Here is a 17851-nt window from a genome sequence, read left to right on the forward strand (position 1 = left end):
CTTATATCAATTACTTTTTTGAGAATGAAGTAGTCATTAAAGGAAAAGAAGGAGGAAAATCTAAAAAGGCTTCTGTTCAGTTACTAATAATGCTGTAATCCGATACAGAAAGATTTTACAAAACAATTTTGTTAATATTCATATAATCTAATAAATATGAATGTATCAGATTATTCTAAATTTTTACAATTATATATTTTTTTCAAATATTTCTCATTTGTCTTTTTTTTATTTAAAGATGTAATTTTAATTTTGTTAGTTGCTTATCTCACTACTATTACCATTATATTCAGTGATATACAAGAATTACAAGTAACATGAATAAGGATTCTATAGGGTCTGGAATGAGAAGAGGTCCATGGGGGAGGGGTGGGCTGGGGAGGGGAGGGGGTCAAATGGAATGGCACCGTGAGTTATCACACTGGGTGACACCAACCCTAGAGACACTACTGGGCCAAAGCACATTTAGGGCGGGTGGGGGGGGGGGAGAGAAGGATTGAATTTTTTTTGTTACTTTTTTTATGTAGTCAGTCGGAAAGAAGTTCAGAAGAAACCAACTAAACTTGACAGCTTCACAGGGAAGGGGGCCCCATAAACTTTGAGCAGAATCCAAAGGGTTGAGAATGGCTGTGTTAAAGGAAAGCTACTGGCACAAGCCCCAGCTTGTGGATTTTGGTGCCAGGACTCAATTCTCTGCATGGCATTTATAAAGTCATACAGAATGCAAATGATCCAGACTCTGTGCCAACCTCAAAGCACTCCTTTACACTAGACCAAAACTCATCCCATTTTATTCTCCCTCCATTCTCATCAATCTTCGCCATATGGCTTTTCTTTCCAGCGCCGCCGCCATCATGGAGGGTCCGCGGACACAGGCCGTCAAACTGGCCAGGGTTACCAAAGTTCTTGGAAGGACTGGTTCCCAGGGACAATGTACCCAGGTTCGTGTGGAATTTATGGATGACAGCAATCGGTCCATCATTTGGAATATGAAAGGACCAGTCCGCAAGGGAGATGTTCTTACACTTTTGGAGTCTGAGCATGAAGCAAGAAGATTACGATAACAGGTATACCAAATTGCCAACTGAAGCTTGGAAACATTTTTATGGACAAAGTAGAACAATAAATTATATAATTGGCTAACTTTCAATCTGGAATCTGTTGGGTTTGATTCACTTTTCTCCAATGCTAGAATGTTTATGGGAGTGGTATTTATGGTATCTTATTTTCCTTGAAACCTTGTGAATGGTGAAATAAGAAAATTTCAGATTCCAAGCATTGTGAACCTTCACTCCTTGGGCACGTGCAACACCATGAAAATGCCTAAGTCAGACCCTCCTACTGGAAATTGGCATTTTTTTTTGAGGGTACTGCAACGAGTCCAGTTCTGGTCTGTAAACTTGTGCAAGTCAGAAGTATTGAATCCTGGTAGTTCTGCTCTACTGTTAGCATTTGTCTGTTTGAGGGTTTGTTTTTGTTTTTCTATTCTTGTCTTTTGTATGGTTGCAAGAAATAGATTTAAAGAATAGATTACTATCCTCAAAACATTGTTATGCCTGCTTACTAATTTGGACACTGTCACAGTTTAGTTGGATGTAGATTCTATTTTTTGTTTACAAACCAAGTATAGCAACCACTGGTGCTAGGTCTGGACCTGAAATGTTGATTCTGCCTTTGCATCCATGTTGTCTGACCTCTTTAAAAAGTAGTTTTGGTCTCTGAGTCATTGACGCTACCTGACCTAAATATTTCCAGCATTCTTTTTAGGCTCGTTGCAGTGCAGCAGCCACGACCAAAGTTTTAATGTAAAATGCAATTTGCTTGAAATACAATAAAAAGCATTTTTTTGTGTTAACAAAAAAAAAATCTTCGCCATATGCTACCACTTACCTGCACAGTAGAGGCAGTTTACAGTGGATAATTAGCCTACCAACCCATAAGGGAGGAACTGGAGTACTCAAAAGAAATCCACATATTCCTCTCCTCATTCCAAATTAATATGTTGTGTTAATTGGCTATTTGTTCACCACATGTTTAACGTTTCTGTCCAGATAGTTTAAAAAAAGTTTGAGGTTATAATGACCTGGACTGGGATATGCAAATGGAATTAACATGGATATGAATAAGGTGGGCTGAGAGGGTTTGAAGATTCTCTGACCAATGGTTAAACAATCCTTTGACAGTCCTTCATGCTTAAAAAAATAACATATAGCCCTTGAGAATTTGAAAAAAATCTATTGGGGTAACACCAAAAAAATGTAAGATTATATTTTCCTGAAACATGCGAGAGCTCTTTTATCTTGAGAAAATTAAAATGTTTAAAAGAAAGGTCAACATTTGCAAATGTTAATTATTTCCCAACAGACAATCCTTTCCTTGGTGGATATTGCCAAGATTTTGTTTATATTTTAGACTTTTAACATCCACAATATTTTTATTTTGCAAGAGGAAGGTGCAGCCTGGCTGATGTTTGTCTGATTACAAAGAGGTTTGGTAGAGATGTGGGGAGATCAAAATTAAAGATGAGAAAAAAAATTACTGAGAAACAAATGAAGAATTCAGGAAATGCGTCATTATTCAGGGAGTCTTGCAATGTGGAACTTGGAATCATATGTGTTGATTGAATGAGTAATTTGATATATTAATATTTGGAAGATTGTTGAAAAGTAGGAATGGAGAAAAGAATCAAAGAATATGAAGATGTTTCCAAAAAAAGATGGATGAAGCTGGTTTGGAATAATTTGCCATAATTGAGATGATTCAGTGCAGTAACTATGCTATTTTGTGTAATTGTTACTGAATGCGATACCAGAATATGGTTTTGTTAAATTGTTACGTGATTCATTCAATTACTCTGATAGAAATATGGAATATTATACTTGGGTAAGAGCAATACCATGAGAGATCCACTTGGATTATAGATTTCAGAATTCTTTATTGCAATGTAATAATGCAGAAAATGTAACATTGCATGAAATTTCCTCCTTCTGTGGTAAGGGAAAGAGTTGCCCTTAGTATTGCCTGACACCCCTTACAGAAGAACAAAAGAAAAGCAAAAGAGAATGCCTTCAGAGACTCTGATTGTCCATAGATTCGCCTCCATTAATCCTGCAGCCTCTGAAACTGCACAGACCCCTGTTCAATCTATTGATAACCCAAGCTCCAGATCCAAAGATTCTGAAAGATCACAAATCCTTTAGAGTCCTAGACCCTTCGGGAGCCCTTCTTGCCCTCTATACCCTCTCGAATCCCAGTCCCTTGAGACCCTCAACCACAGATTGTTGCCATCCTACAGCCTATGTGGGTACCTCAGCCACTAAGCCTCTCACTGGTCTGCTGCTATGGTCACTGCCCTGTCGGGTCCTTCACATGCTGATCCCCTCGCTGGGCTGCCACCGTGGTCGTTTCCTCTGCTTCTTCTCATTGGGATAGGAGTGGGGTAGGGTGTGTGGGTGTTCTCCCCTTTTCTGGTGCCGTGCTGGTCTGCTGCTCCCCTGGAGGCTGCAAACCCTCTTGGCTGCTGCTGAGCATAGGCACCGGCATCTTGGGTACAGACACTGTGGTGGCAGGACTTTAAATAAAAACACAGTTGGCTCCTTTAACAGGCCATTTAAAGCCACTACAGAGCTGACGGCATTAACTACGAGGTTGGACCCTGCTGAGCAGTGTTGTGTCTCTGCTCCCTGCTCTCCTGGGTCAGTAGCACAATTCCCTCATTACATTGATACTTATGGTCATCACAAAATACTGAGCCTCAAATCAGTATTGAAACATAAAGGTCCAACTGCTGCTAAAGGGCTGCAAATCACCTCAAGTCTTGAAAATTATGGGTCACTAGTATTTTAAAACAGGTCGAAATCTGAGAGGTTGAAATAGCTTGAAGTTTAGACATCTGAACTCAGGGATTCCTGTAGTGAGGAAGGAAATGAGAGATTTAGAAATTCATAGTCTGAACTTGTGTCTATGGGTTTGATGTCAGAGTACAGACATACAATCTTGAGATTCTTTTTCCTGTGGGGAAGGCAGAATTGCTTCTTCTTGGTAATGCAAAAAAAATGTACACAAGGTACACATGTAAACAAATAAAGAAATGTAAACAAACTGACTATGCAATACATATAGAAAAAAATCAATAAAATGCCAAAGTAGGAGTCCTTAAATGAATCCCTGATAGAGTTTGTTGTTGAAGGGATAGCAGCTGTTCCTAAACCTGGTGGTGTGAGTCTTGTGGCACCAATACCTCTTTCCTGATGACAGTGTGCTGGGTGGTGTGGATTCTTGACTGCTGCTGCTCTCCAATGGCAGTGTTTCCTGTAGATGTTCTCAATGGTGGGGAGGGTTTTATCTGTGATATCCTGAGCTGTATCCATTACCATTTGGAGGGTTTTATGCTCAAGGGTCTTGATGTCCCCATACCAGACCATGATGCAGCCAGTCAGCATACTTCCCACCACACCTTTGCCAGGGTTTCTGATGTCAAACCAAATCTCCTGAAGAAGTAGAAGTGCTGATGTGCTTTCTTCATGATGCCACTGATGTGTTGGGTCCATGAAAATTCTTCTGAGATAGTGACTCCCATGAATTTAAATTTGCTCACCCATTTCACCTCCGATTCCCCAGTGATCACTGGATTGTACATTTCAGGTTCTCCCTTCTTGAAGTCACAACCAGCTCATTGGTTTTGGTTTAAACTAACATTGTGTTCATCTTTACTTGGAAGACTTGGCATATTGAGTCTACCCTCACTTTTCAAACTCCTTTTATTAACAAGGAAATGATTGTATGTATATGTGCAAGATTTTTTGCATATTTTATTTATTATTCAAAAAAGGCCTTCAAGTATGCCTTTAAAAAGTGTACAAGATTAACAAATATTATTTTACCATTTCACTTGCAGCAGTGTTTCAAAGATGTTAGAAAGAGAATTACTTGAGGAGAATTAATATTTTACAGGGTTTTGTTCATCTTGATGGATGATCTTTGGAGAACTACAGATCTCCTATAAAAGGCATCAAACCTGTCAAGAGCACATGGGACAGAATCATGAAGCCATTAAAAAGCATACAATTGAGAACAGATGTTAAAGCCTCCCAGATGCCACAGATTACAAAAGTAGTCATGTCATAAAAACAGATATTCTTACTTTTCTCATTTATTGTAATTTGTGAAGGTTAAATCGGAATTCAAACAATAGATGCACATTTAAGGATGTACAAGGCATCAAGTTCTGACATTTTCTGTGAAAGAGATATGGGTCAGCTGCCTGCAAATGTTCTGTGCTTGGGTCAGTCTGAGGCCTACTGAGAAACTATTTAGAATTAGTTTGCAGAGGAAACCCTGACAAATTTCTACAGACATGGTGGAAAGTGTGCTGACTGCCTGCATCACAGTCTGGAGGGGGGGACACCAATACCCCCAAGCGTAAAGCCCTGCAAAAGGAAGTGGACACAGCCTAGGACTCCCCACCGTGTCAAGAACATCTATGTGGAATGCTGACATTGGAGAGCAGCAGCAATTACCAAGGATCTACACCACCCAGCACATGCTCTGTTCTCACTCCTGCCATCAGGAAAGAGGTATAGATGCCACTAGACTTGCACCATCAGACTCAACAAAAATCTCCATCGGGGACTCATTTAAGGAATCTTACTTTTGTACTTTATTGATTTCTTTTCTCTCTCTCTCTCTCTCTCTTTCTGAATTGCACAATTTGTTTACATTACTTTATTTTTGCTCTATAAAGGACTATGTTTAATCTATAAATTTCTTCAGCAATGTGTTTTTACTGTTTACATTTCTTTATTTGTTTACGTGTACGTTGAGTCAGACTTTTTTTTGCACTGCCAATAAGTGGTAATTTGCCCACAGGAGGAGGAACCTCAGGGTTGTATGAGATGTCACGTATGTATGCTGACAAAAAAAAAATCTGTAATCTGTTTATTGAAAAACCAATGATCAGATTAACAGTATTCTGGGAGTCGAGGACTACACTCCAGCTGGTCACACTACTGGGGTTAAGTGTAACAATGCCAATTTTGAAACAGAAACCAAACATCCCAAGATCTCAGGGCTTAGATGGTCCACGAAAACATTGGTGAGGTATGTACATTTGGAACTAGTCATTTCATGGTTGATTCTCCCTGAAATAATGCCTGAAACAGATTAGTAAATTGAGTCTTTGCGCTCTTTGGTGGGAAAAAGAAGTTAGGATGGTGCAGGTCTTCGTAAGGAAACTGCAGATGGGGGCAATCTCATGCACATGCTGCTCTTAGTTGGTGGAGATCATGGGTTTAGGAAATGCTATTAGAATAGCTTAGCTGAGTAACTACTGCACATTTTTTTAGGTGCTCCAACATGAGAGTGGTGGAAGAACAGAATATGAAGGTGGAGTGGAGATGCCAATCAAATAAATTACATTGTTCTGCATGAATCAAAAGATTCACGACCTGCTGAAGGCAAGCTTGATGGGATTTAAGGCCGATGATCCAGATATCTGCAGGAATTCCAGGTATGACCCGTAGAAGGTCACTGCAGCAGCAGAGGCAATTCCAAGGGAAGCGTGAGAAAGAGTCAAATACTCACCAGCTATGGCAGGGATTGCAGGCCATTATTGTTTATCTGTATGGGTGTTATGTTTGATTATATGTCTGCATGTTTTACATTGAGGTCAGAGAATATTGTTTCATTGGATTGTACATGTACATTCAGATGACAATAAATTTGACTTGACTTGATCACATCCTACAAAGTGAGACAGAATACCATAAATAGCTGTGATGCTTCACTACCCAATGAGATGAACACTTCATGCTTTGTTTGAGAAGGAGAATTCAACAATACCCATGAGAATCCCCACAGAAGATGATGACCCTTTGATATCTGTCTGAGGCCAATGTCAGAACATCCCTCAAGAGGGTGAGCCTTCGCAAGGTGTCAAGCCTTGATGGTGTATCTAGCAGGGTACTGAAAATATGCGCCAACTAGCTGAGGTATTCATTGACATTTTCAATCTCTCTTTGTTCCAGTCAGAGGTTCTCATCCGCTTCAAAAGGTTATTAATGAACCTGGTGCCCAAGAAGAGCAGAGTGAGTTGCCTCAATGACTGTAGCAATGTGGAGGCCCAGTAGCACTTGCATCTACTGTGATGAAATGCTTCGAGGTTGGTCATAGTCAGAATTAACTGCATCTAAGGTTAGGACCCACAGCAATTTGCTTACCATCAGAAACACTCCACAGCAGATGCAATATCAAGTGCCTGAGTGACAACATCTATGAGGATTTTTTCTGGGGCCTCCACATTGATGCAATCACAGAGAAGGCTCACCTGTAGCTATTCTTCGTGAGGAGTTTGAGAAGATTCGGTACGTCACTAAAGATTCATGCAAATTTATACAGGTGTACAATGGAGAGCACTCTCTGGTATGGAGGTGCCAATTTAAAGGACAAGAAAGAAAACTACAGAGAGTTGTGAACTTGGCCAGGTCATCATAGGCATTGGTCTCCACTCCATTAAGGACATCTACAAGAGGCTATGTCTTAAGAAAGCAGCCACTATCCTCAAGGACCCTCACTATACAGACCCATGCCCTCTTCACACTGCTACCATCAGGAAAAAGGTGCAGGAGCCTAAAGATGATCACCCAGTGGCACAAGAACCACTTTTTCCCCTTCTGACATCAAATTTCTGAATGGACAATGAACCACTGACACTATCTTACTTTCTCTTAATTTTTGCACTAATTTATTTATTCTTAAATGTAATGTTACAACAATATTTGCATTGAGATGCTGCTGCAAAGCAATGAACCATGATATGTCCAAGACAATAAAATCTGATTCTGATGTGGGGATTCTTGAATGTTGTTGGAGCTGCAATTTAATATCTTTCCTTGTGTTCGCAACTTTTGCTTTGTAGCTGATGGGAAGACTTGAAAGCCTGGTGGTGACTCAGTGCCGCAAGAGACTTTGCTTCTGTTTTAGGCAATGATATTTATATGGCCTGCTGCAGATGAAATTCTCATCAATGGTGACAACTAGGATATGGAAAGTAGAGAATCTGAAATAATGCCATTGAATATCAAGGGTAGGTGGTTAAGTTCTCTCATGTTGGAGGGTCTCATTGCCTGGTACCTTCGATTATTATTTATCAGTTATCAGCTCATGACAACATTGACTGGGTCTTGTGACAGGCAGACATGGGCTAGTAATTTTCTGAGGATGTGTGAAGGAACTGAATGACGTTCAATCATCAATGAACATCGCACTTCTATCTTTATGAGGAAGGGCAGAGAGATAACAATGTTCTCAACAGAGGAGTATGAATGCGTTCCAACATGAAGTATTAGCTGTTAGCACAGGGTAAACAAGTAAGTACGACAGATGGAATTACCCTTTATCACATAATGGATAGGGGACCCAAGTAAGGATGTTTTGCTGAAAAAAGGTGAGATCAAATATGGAATACTGTATTCAAGGCAGTTCAGAATCAGAATTCAAATTTATTGTCATGAACATGTCACGAAATCCATTGCTTTGCAGCATTACAGTACAAATATTGCTATAAATAACATTTTAAAATAAATAAGTAGTGCGAAACAAAGGAGAGAGAGTGAGGTAATGTCTATGGTTCATTGTCCATTCAGAAATCTGACAACAGAGGGGAACAAGCTCTCCTTGTGCCATTCGATGCTTGTGTTCAGGCTCCTATACCTCCTTCCTGATGGTAGCAGTGCAAAGAGGGCATGGCCTAGATGGAGGGGGTCCTTTCTTAAGATCAGGGAAGTTTCACCAAGCTGATTGCCAGGATGAAAGGATTGATGTGAATGCCAGTTAAGCAGGTTGGGCCTATGCTTGTGGAAGTTTAGAAGAATGAGAGAAAATCTCTTTGAAACTTAACCTATTCTGAAGAGGCTTGACGAGACCAGTAATAAAAGAAAGTTTCCCATGGAGGGAAGAATCAAGAATTTACAGCGTAGTTTCACAATAAGTGGTTGCTAATTTAGGCTGGAGATAAGGAAGTATTTCTTCTCTCAAGGCATCAGGAAGCTTTGGAATTCTCTGCACATGAGATGAATGCTGAATAAATTGAAATAAAGGGATTTTGGACCCAGGGAAAATCAGGGAACAGGCAAGAAAGTAGAGTTGAGAGCAAGTTCAGATTAGCCATGATCTTTTTCAATGGCAAATCAGGCTCCAGGGTCCTCTCCTTTACTGTTTTCATGCTCATATATAGTCCTTATGGGTTTAGTGTAATGGTCTTATTTCATTCTCTGTGATGGATCCAAAAGGCTTAATAACCAATTTTTTTATCTATCCTACATTCAAAAAAATGTGTCCAGACATCCTCAGGTAACTCTGCTATTTTATCCACTTTCGAGTTCTATTGTGCAGTTTGAATTTTCTCTCCTCATTTCATGAATCAATTATGAATTCAGATGAAATGGAACTTCCTTTTATTACTGAGAAACTTGGTAGCAAGAACACAGTGAAGGATAAAATGAATAAGATGAAAGAGAAAATAAATCAAGAAACAATTATTGTGTAATGTCAAACTGGGATTTTCCACATTTACTTGAGTGGGATCCTCCTTAGCATCCACTGCAGTCTTGGTGAAATTATGGATTAACTGTTATTGTTATTTATATGTTTGTAATGTGCACAAAATAGCTGCTGTATTTGTTCTTAATAATGATTAAAACTTTGCAAAGTCATGTATTGAAACACATGATGTATCGCTAATAAATGTGGGAAGATGCAATAAGACTGCATGTCAAACCTTCAAACATTATATTTCACATCTCTGTTGATAAAGGAATATGGGATTCAGATATTTTCAAAGAGTGATTCTTGCCAAACATTAGGGAGTGATAAGTTTTGGGAAAAGAGAGCTCATTATTCAGCGTCTCAGCTTGTCTCCCACTGAGATTCAGAGACAAGGTTTTCACTTAAGTAGGTTAATGCCAAGTGTAGTTGCATTGAAAATTAACTTTCTGGGAATAAGTTAGAATAACTTGCTATTTGTTGAGTTGAAGCCTAGGCTCTAGTCCAACAATTCTTGAAGTCTCAGCATTACACAAGTCTATGCTCAACCACTTTGATTCGCTACACACATCTGAGAGCACAAAACATCAGACAAACTGGAATAGTGCCGCACCTTGGCTTTAATGTGGGAAAACTTGTGGCAGCCACTGTTCTAGTACAGTTAAGGCACTGGCAATGTGGGAAATTGCACTGTTGTATCCAGAAAACCAATTTGAACTAATTTCAGCCAATTTCTCAACTCTCAATCATCATCAGCAAAGTGATGGAAGTTGTTGACAAGTACAATCAAGTAAAATGAACACATCAATGACATGCCCGCCAATAAACACATCCACCAATAATTTGTCCACAATAATTTGTTCGCCAATGCCCAGTTTTGTTTTCACTCCAATTACTTGGTACCAGACCTCATTACAGTCATGGATAAATAAATTCTATTCCAGAGGAAAGGTGAGAGGAAAAACCCATGACTACACAGCAGTATTTAAATGTATGTGGCAATTAGATTGTAGTCAATGGGTCTTGAGAGAAAATTCCTCTTGCTGCAATTATATAATCTTCAATCATCTCATCAATTAATCTGTCAAAAATAGGAATGTTTGCTGATTTTTACATTGTTCAATTCTATTTCAAATTCCTCATTTATGCAGCTCATGCCCCCAACCCCTTTCCCCACCAACACCACCCCCCCCCACCCCCAAATCAGCATGACCTACACATTTTTCAGGGATGATAAGAAACACACAACCCATTCCCTACCCTTATGGCTCCTTTCCTGCAGTACCACACCCCTTGTTTCTCTGTCCCTGTTTCCTTTCTTCCAGCTCTGCTTTCCCTAATTCCCCCCTTCCCCTGATCAATTCTCAGTTTTTCTCTCCTGCCCTCCTATCCTGGTTCACCAATGACCTCTTACCCATTGGCTTGTGCTCCTCTCCCTGCCCCTTCTTCCCTCCTCCCCCTACCCTTTTATTCAGGCACCTGCCTGCTTTTTGCTTATACCCTGAAGGTCTCAAGTCCCAAAATGTTGGTTATATTTGCCTCCTATGGATGCTGTGTGACCTGTTGAGTTTTTCCAGCAATTTTGTGTATCTACTACAATCACAGTCTGTAGACTCTTGTTTCACTGCACAAGTGCCAGGTAATCATCGTCTACAACAAGAACGAGAGAGCACATTTTAACCCCCCTCACCCCCCGTAAGTGAAACCACCACCAATGAATTAACTAACCATCAACATTCTGACTACTTCCTATGATCTGAAAAGCAACAGGACAAGCCACATGAATATTTTAGCTCAGTAATTTTTAGGGCAAAGCAGCCTGTATAATTAGTTACTCATCCATCAGCAAAAGCATCAAGTCCTTCCATCTCTGGTGCAATGTAAACCATTTTCAAGTGCTCCTCTGACAGGACCACCCAGAGCAGAGCGATCTACAGCCAAGAAGGCAAGGGCAGAAGGTCCATGCAAGCAGTGCTAACCTTTGGTTCTCCTCCCAGTCATGTAATTATGAAATAGAAACATGTTGCAACACCTGAATTATTATCCAAGCTCAGTTACTTTTGGAATGGAGGAAAGATAGTAACCAACTTCTGCAACTAATCACCCTAAAAAAAAAAGCAGTAATATGATCAAACATAGAAAATAGGTGCAGGAGTGGGCCATTTGGCCCTTCAAGCCTACACTGCCATTCATTATGATCATGGCTGATCAGTACCCGGTTCCTGCCTTCTCACCATACCCCCTAATCCCCTTGGCCTCAAGGGCCAAATCTAACCTACACTTAAATATTGACAGAGAACCGGCCTCAACTACTTCCTGTGGCAAAGAATTCCACACATTTACCACTCTGAGAAGAAATTTTTCCTCATCTCAGTCCTAAAAAAAATTCCCCCTTATCCTTAAACTATGGCCCCTGGTTCTGGTTTTTCCCAGCATTGGAAACAACCTTCCTGCATCTAGTCTATCTAAACCCTTAAGAATTTTATAAGTTTCTACAAGATCCCCCTCAATCTTCTAAATTCCAGAGAATACAAGCCTAGTCTATCCAACCTTTCTTTATATGCGAGTCCCTTCATCCCCGGTATCAGCCTAGTGAACCTTCTCTGCACCCCTTCCAAGGCAAGGATATCCTTCCTCAGATAAGGCGACCAAAACTGCCCGCAGTACTCCAGATGTGGTCTCACCAAGGCCCTGTACAGCTGCAGCAGGATCTCCCGACTCCTGGACTCAAATACTCTCATTATGAACGCCAACATACCATTCGCCATCCTCACCGCCTGCTGCACCTGCATGCCCACTTTCAATGAATGATGCACGGCAACACCCAAGTCTTGCTGCATCTCCCCTTTTCCTAAACAGATATCATTTAAATAATAATCCTCTTTCCTGTTCTAACATCCAAAGTGGATAATCTCGCGTTTATCTGCATCATACTGCATCTGCCACGTCCTGGCCCACTTGCCTAACTTGTCCAAATCACCTTGCACTCTCATAGCATCCTCCACACAGCTAACCCTCCCACCCAACTTCGTATCGTCTGCAAATTTCTAGATACTGCTATCTATTCCCACATCTAAGTCATTGATATATATCGTAAACAACTGCAGCCCCAGCAATGAGCCCTGCGGTACCCCACTAGTCACTGGCTGCCATTCTGAAAAGAACCCATTTATTTCTACTCTTTCCTTCCTGTCCCTCAACCAATTCTCTATCCACCTTAATACCATACCTCCTAAACCGTGCTCTTTAAGTTTCTACGCTAGTCTTCTGTGCAGAACCTTATCAAATGCCTTTCTAAAGTCCAGATATACCACTCTATCCACTCTACTGGTTACATCCTCAAAAACACTATTAGATTCATCAGACACGAGTTCCACTTCACAAAACCATGCTGAGTCTGTGCGATGATACCACTACTTCCCAAATGTACTGCAATTTTATCTTTAATAACCGATTCTAGCACCTTCCCTACTACCGATGTCAGGCTAACTGGTCTGTAGTTTCCAGATTTCTCTCTCCCTCCCTTACCAGCTTGTCGTCATCTTGGGGTTTAAAAATAAATATTGCTGATAGGTAAAATCCTGGGGCATGATCGAGTAGATGCTTAGATGTTTGCACTATTGGGAGAGGAACAAAAGCAGAGTTGCAAGGAAGGGATTGGCTATTTAAACAATATGCCCAGGAATTTGTTGTCACAGAGGGTGGTGAACCTGAAGAATTCTCTACCCAGAGTATTGCAGAGACAAAGTACAATTTATTAATTTAAATCTTTGGGGGATTTTAATGAGGAAGTAGATAACTTTTTGAAAAATTTGGGAATAGGGAACTGGTTCAGTAGGAGTTGAGGCCTGAAAGAGATTGCCATGATCAAGTCAACCCAAAGAAATGGCGTTCTCCAGTCCTAGGTGAAAAACACCCAAACATTAACTACACATTATACATATACAGATAAACAATACATATGCAGGACAAGAATTCATCTATTCAAATAAATAGTCTCATGAAATAGGAGTCTCAGATGATTAGTGTGAACTTTTCCTTTGGTCATTCAGCAATCATCATCCTGTGGGATGATCATTTTGAATAGCAAGGAGGTCTTGAGGAGCTTATTAGCCAAATCCTGCTCCTACTTTCTTCAGAACTATTGCAGCACAGAAGGAGGTCATTTTGTGCAATGCGCCTGTTGTTTATAGAGCACATTTAACTGCTTAAACTCCTGCTCTTTCCCTGCACCATTATAAATTATTTTCTCTCAACTCCCTGGACTGTTTTTAAAATCCCAGGGAGAACTTTACCTGCTCTCCTTTGATTAGTGGGGCATGAGATTTTTTTTTTAATTTTTTTTTATAAACAGCCTCCTGAGCAAGTAGGCCACGTTTGAACAGGCAACACCATCTCAAATTAATATTAATGAGGCCTCATGATCAACTTCAGGCCTCCCAGTTTGGATGTGCTCTCACCGCCAGTGAAAAATTATTTCTGTACTGCCAGAATTTCAAGTAATGTATCACAATTAATCAACTGCTGAATGAGCGACAGGTTGTGATTTATTATCCTTTGAATGGTAATTAAACTGACTTACTATTTAATTTGATGGCACTTGTAGTTATTTATATCCAGCAATAAATAGGACACCTGCACTGGGAAATGAATGGAAGATTTTGCAGGAGTGGCACTCTGTACTGTCATCTCTGGGAGCATGGTTACTGAGATAGAAGCCACCTTTTTCTTATATAGTAAATCCCTGTTATCCAGAATTCAAGCAACCAGCAACCTCAAGCAACTGGCAAAAAAAAGTAGAAAATAAATACACAAGAAATAAACATTTAAAATTAGCGTGTCTTGCTGTTGGTTTGCCAATAACACAGCACACAATCTCAAGCAATTGGAAAATACATTTATCCGGCATCTACCAATCCCCATAGGTGTTAGATACCAAGAATTTTACTGTATCTCATTAAATCTGTCATTGACCAACAGTGTACTCTTTATGCTTTTGATTCGGACCTTTCTTTCTTTCTGATCTGTGGATATTCTTTCACTTTTGACTTTGCCTGCATGGGTTGTGATAACAAAAAGATGCAAATCATTCCCAACATTCTTTTCTGCCTGCCTTCATTCCTACTTTCTGTTAAACAAATAAACAGGGTAGAAAACATCTTCGACATTGAGAAATGGAAATCAGAGAAGACCAGAATCTGCAATGTGCAATCCTAGGGGATGAAAGCTTCAGTTTGTAATCACTCACTGACCCTGCAATCCAAGTGTGAGAGGACATTAAATGTGTGAAATTGAGTCCATAGATAAGTGTTGATTTCTTATGAAGAAGGAATAGCATAGCACAGGAAAAGGTTCATGATAAAAGGTTCATGATAGTGACCATAATGTGAATTTAAACGAATACTCGCTGTCTGCAAGTGGTCAATAACCCTTCTATTCCTGCCTCTTCATTGCTTGTTAAATGCCTCTTCAAATGTTGTTGTCATATCTGCTTCCCCTGGCAGTAGATTTCTGGTCCTACTACGCTCAGTGTAAAAAAAACTTTCAACCTACCCTCTCTCATTTAAATTACTGCCCTCTAGTGTTTGACTTTTCCACCTTGGGAAAATGACTGCAAATCTTATTCAACGTCATTATAATCTTATATATTTCTATTAAATATCTCTCAGCCTCCAACTAACATTACAAACCTCAGTGTTAATACTCTTTAATCAGAGGAGCAACCTGATGTACCTCTTTTGCACACATTCCAGATTCTTCCTATAATGTGGTAACCAGAACTGCATACAATATTCCAAAAAGGCAAATATATTTATAAATCTTCCTTATAAACCTATTTTCTTGTATTGGCATTTTCAAAAGGCTATGGATTAGCCCTCCCAAATTGTTACGTACATCAGTGGTCTTGAAGGTCCTGCCATTTAATGTCTCTTAAACCCAGCCATCATATCTGCTTCCACCACTACCCCTGGCGGCCTATTTCAAGCATTTACCACACCCCTGGCTGCGGACCCTGCTAATCATTCCTTTCATAATTTTATATGTTTCCAGAAGATCTACCCTCAACCTTCTAAATTCCACTGTTTATGATGGTCCCAGGCTATTCAATGTTTTCTCATAATTTAAACCCCTCGATTCCAGAATCAATCTGGTGAACCTCTCTGCACTCTCTCCAGAGAAAATATCCCATGTTTGACCCACTCCAATCCAGGCAGCATTCTTGGTAAATTTCTTCTGAACCTTTTCCAAAGCCTCCACATCCTTCCAATGATGAGGCAATCATTAGAACACATAGAATATATAAATCATAAAAAGGAAATAACAGTCAAGGCATAATCTATCAAAGGGAAATGCAATAACTATGAATCTAAGTTCCCACTCGATACGCAACTTCCATAAACAATGCCAGGTAACCATAATACTCTTACATGCCAAAAGAAATGGAATCCTAGGCCTTGAGGTTAACTAAATTGGAGCAATCTAATTGTTTAGCATTGGTGTCAAATTAATCTTCACAAGGACTTGCTCGACAAATAGCATGTGTAAAGAGCTCATCCCTTCCCAATAAGCCAAAGAGTGCAAGTTGAAGTAATAATATGCATTTGTGAAAGACATTCGTACCAAATCTACACTCATCTATGGACTCAATTTCACACAATTAATATCCTCTCACACCTGGATTGCAGGGTCAATGAGTGATTACAAACTGAAGCTTTCATCCCCTAGGATTGCACACTGCAGATTCTGGTCTTCTCTGATTTCCATTTCTCAATGTCGAAGATGTTTTCTACCCAGTTTATTTCAGCAATTACAAGATGAATATTTCTCTGCCTTCTCAGCACCTTCTTAATCATTTTTGAAGTCTGTATCTGATAGATTTTGATTGCAATTCAACACAAAATGAGTGAAACTTTCTGGGATAAAAGAAGATGTATATTGGATGATGAATTGACTCAATAAAACAAAACAAAGGCCAGTGATCAATGATCTGAATCTAATTGGGCACCTGTGAACAGAAGAGGTAGCCAGAGATCAGTGCAGTGACAAACAGTACATTTCTTAAAGGGTGGTCTTGTTCATTTTCTTTATAAATGTATTTTCTGTGGAGTAATTTACAAGTCATAGTCTTCTGCTGTGATGGCTAAGACTTGGGGAAAGGAGGGCCCACAGTCTGGATTCCAGTTTATAATGTTGTATTTACCCTGAACAAATAATGTATTCCACATGGCAGTAAAAGATAATGCTGATAATGTACATTGCGCAGTGTACATGAAATTCAAGTGGAGTCAAGTCAGGTTTATTATCATCTGATTGCACAAGTACAACCTGATGAAACAGCATTCTCCGGTCCTTTGTGCAAAACATGCAACAGACCAAATTCTGGAAAGGCAGTTCAAAGTTCAGTCTCAGAAAATTCCATGTTGAATCGCAGGTTTTGAAAATTCAATGAGACATGCAGGCTTTAGATGGATGCAAAAAAGTTCGCAATGTAGGTGGGAGAGATTGGAGTGACATACTGTTTATTAACTCACAAAATCCTTGTCAAGTGCTTCCAGGAAAATGTCCTTTTCTTTCAGCCATGGTGGATTCAACAATTACCTTCAGAAGTGTTTTTTCCTTTGCCACAAAGGGATTCAACAAGTCCCCTTTCCTTTTTTTGGGTCACAGAGTAGTATTCTCATTCCCTTATAACATGGAGAAATCAGGAAAATTGTATATCGTCATGAGGCCACATTCAGCACAGTATCCCTTCAAAAGATGCTTCAAGTTCTGTCTTCTTAAAACGGTCACTACTCATTCCCCTATAATATGGGGAAAATCACACAAAGCCACTTCAGTACTGTATTACTTTCAAGAGCTCTGCTCCACAGCTCTGCTTCTTTAAAATGGCCCCTGAGCAAACTGAGTAACTGTGTCTTGAATCTGTTGGTCTTCAACATTCACGTGCACAAATAAATAAATATCATGAATATGAGAGTCTCGGCTGGCTCGTGTAAGCAGTTCCTTTGGTCATTCAGCAATCTCATGGGAAGAAGATGTTTTTCGGCCTGATGGTGCTGGTTCTGATACTCCGGAATCGCTCTCCTTTCTTGTTCAATCTTTTTACAGTTTTTAAAAAATAATAAGATACCTATAATGTTCAGTTAACAAATTAAAATTACTGATAGTAAGTAACAGTAAACAAGATGGTGTCCCTCCCACACATACACAATGGTTATTGGATTTGATTCTCTGGAGAGAATTAGGTGTTCAGTGACTAAGTATTAATTTTTTTTTCTCTCTCTGAAATTTTTTTAAATTATTTTCAAAA

General features: G+C 39.7%; 1 protein-coding gene and 1 pseudogene across 24 annotated transcripts in view; one reads left to right on the forward strand and one right to left on the reverse strand.

Annotated features, from left to right (window-relative positions):
• The window catches only part of shank3a (SH3 and multiple ankyrin repeat domains 3a), a 651448-nt gene that overhangs the window by 616262 nt on the left and 17335 nt on the right, over positions 1-17851 (reverse strand). The window lies entirely within an intron of this gene.
• LOC138747846 (small ribosomal subunit protein eS28 pseudogene) lies at positions 840-1150 on the forward strand (annotated as a pseudogene).

Source organism: Narcine bancroftii, chromosome 13 (assembly GCF_036971445.1).
Source record: "Narcine bancroftii isolate sNarBan1 chromosome 13, sNarBan1.hap1, whole genome shotgun sequence".
Taxonomy (NCBI): Eukaryota; Metazoa; Chordata; class Chondrichthyes; order Torpediniformes; family Narcinidae; genus Narcine; species Narcine bancroftii.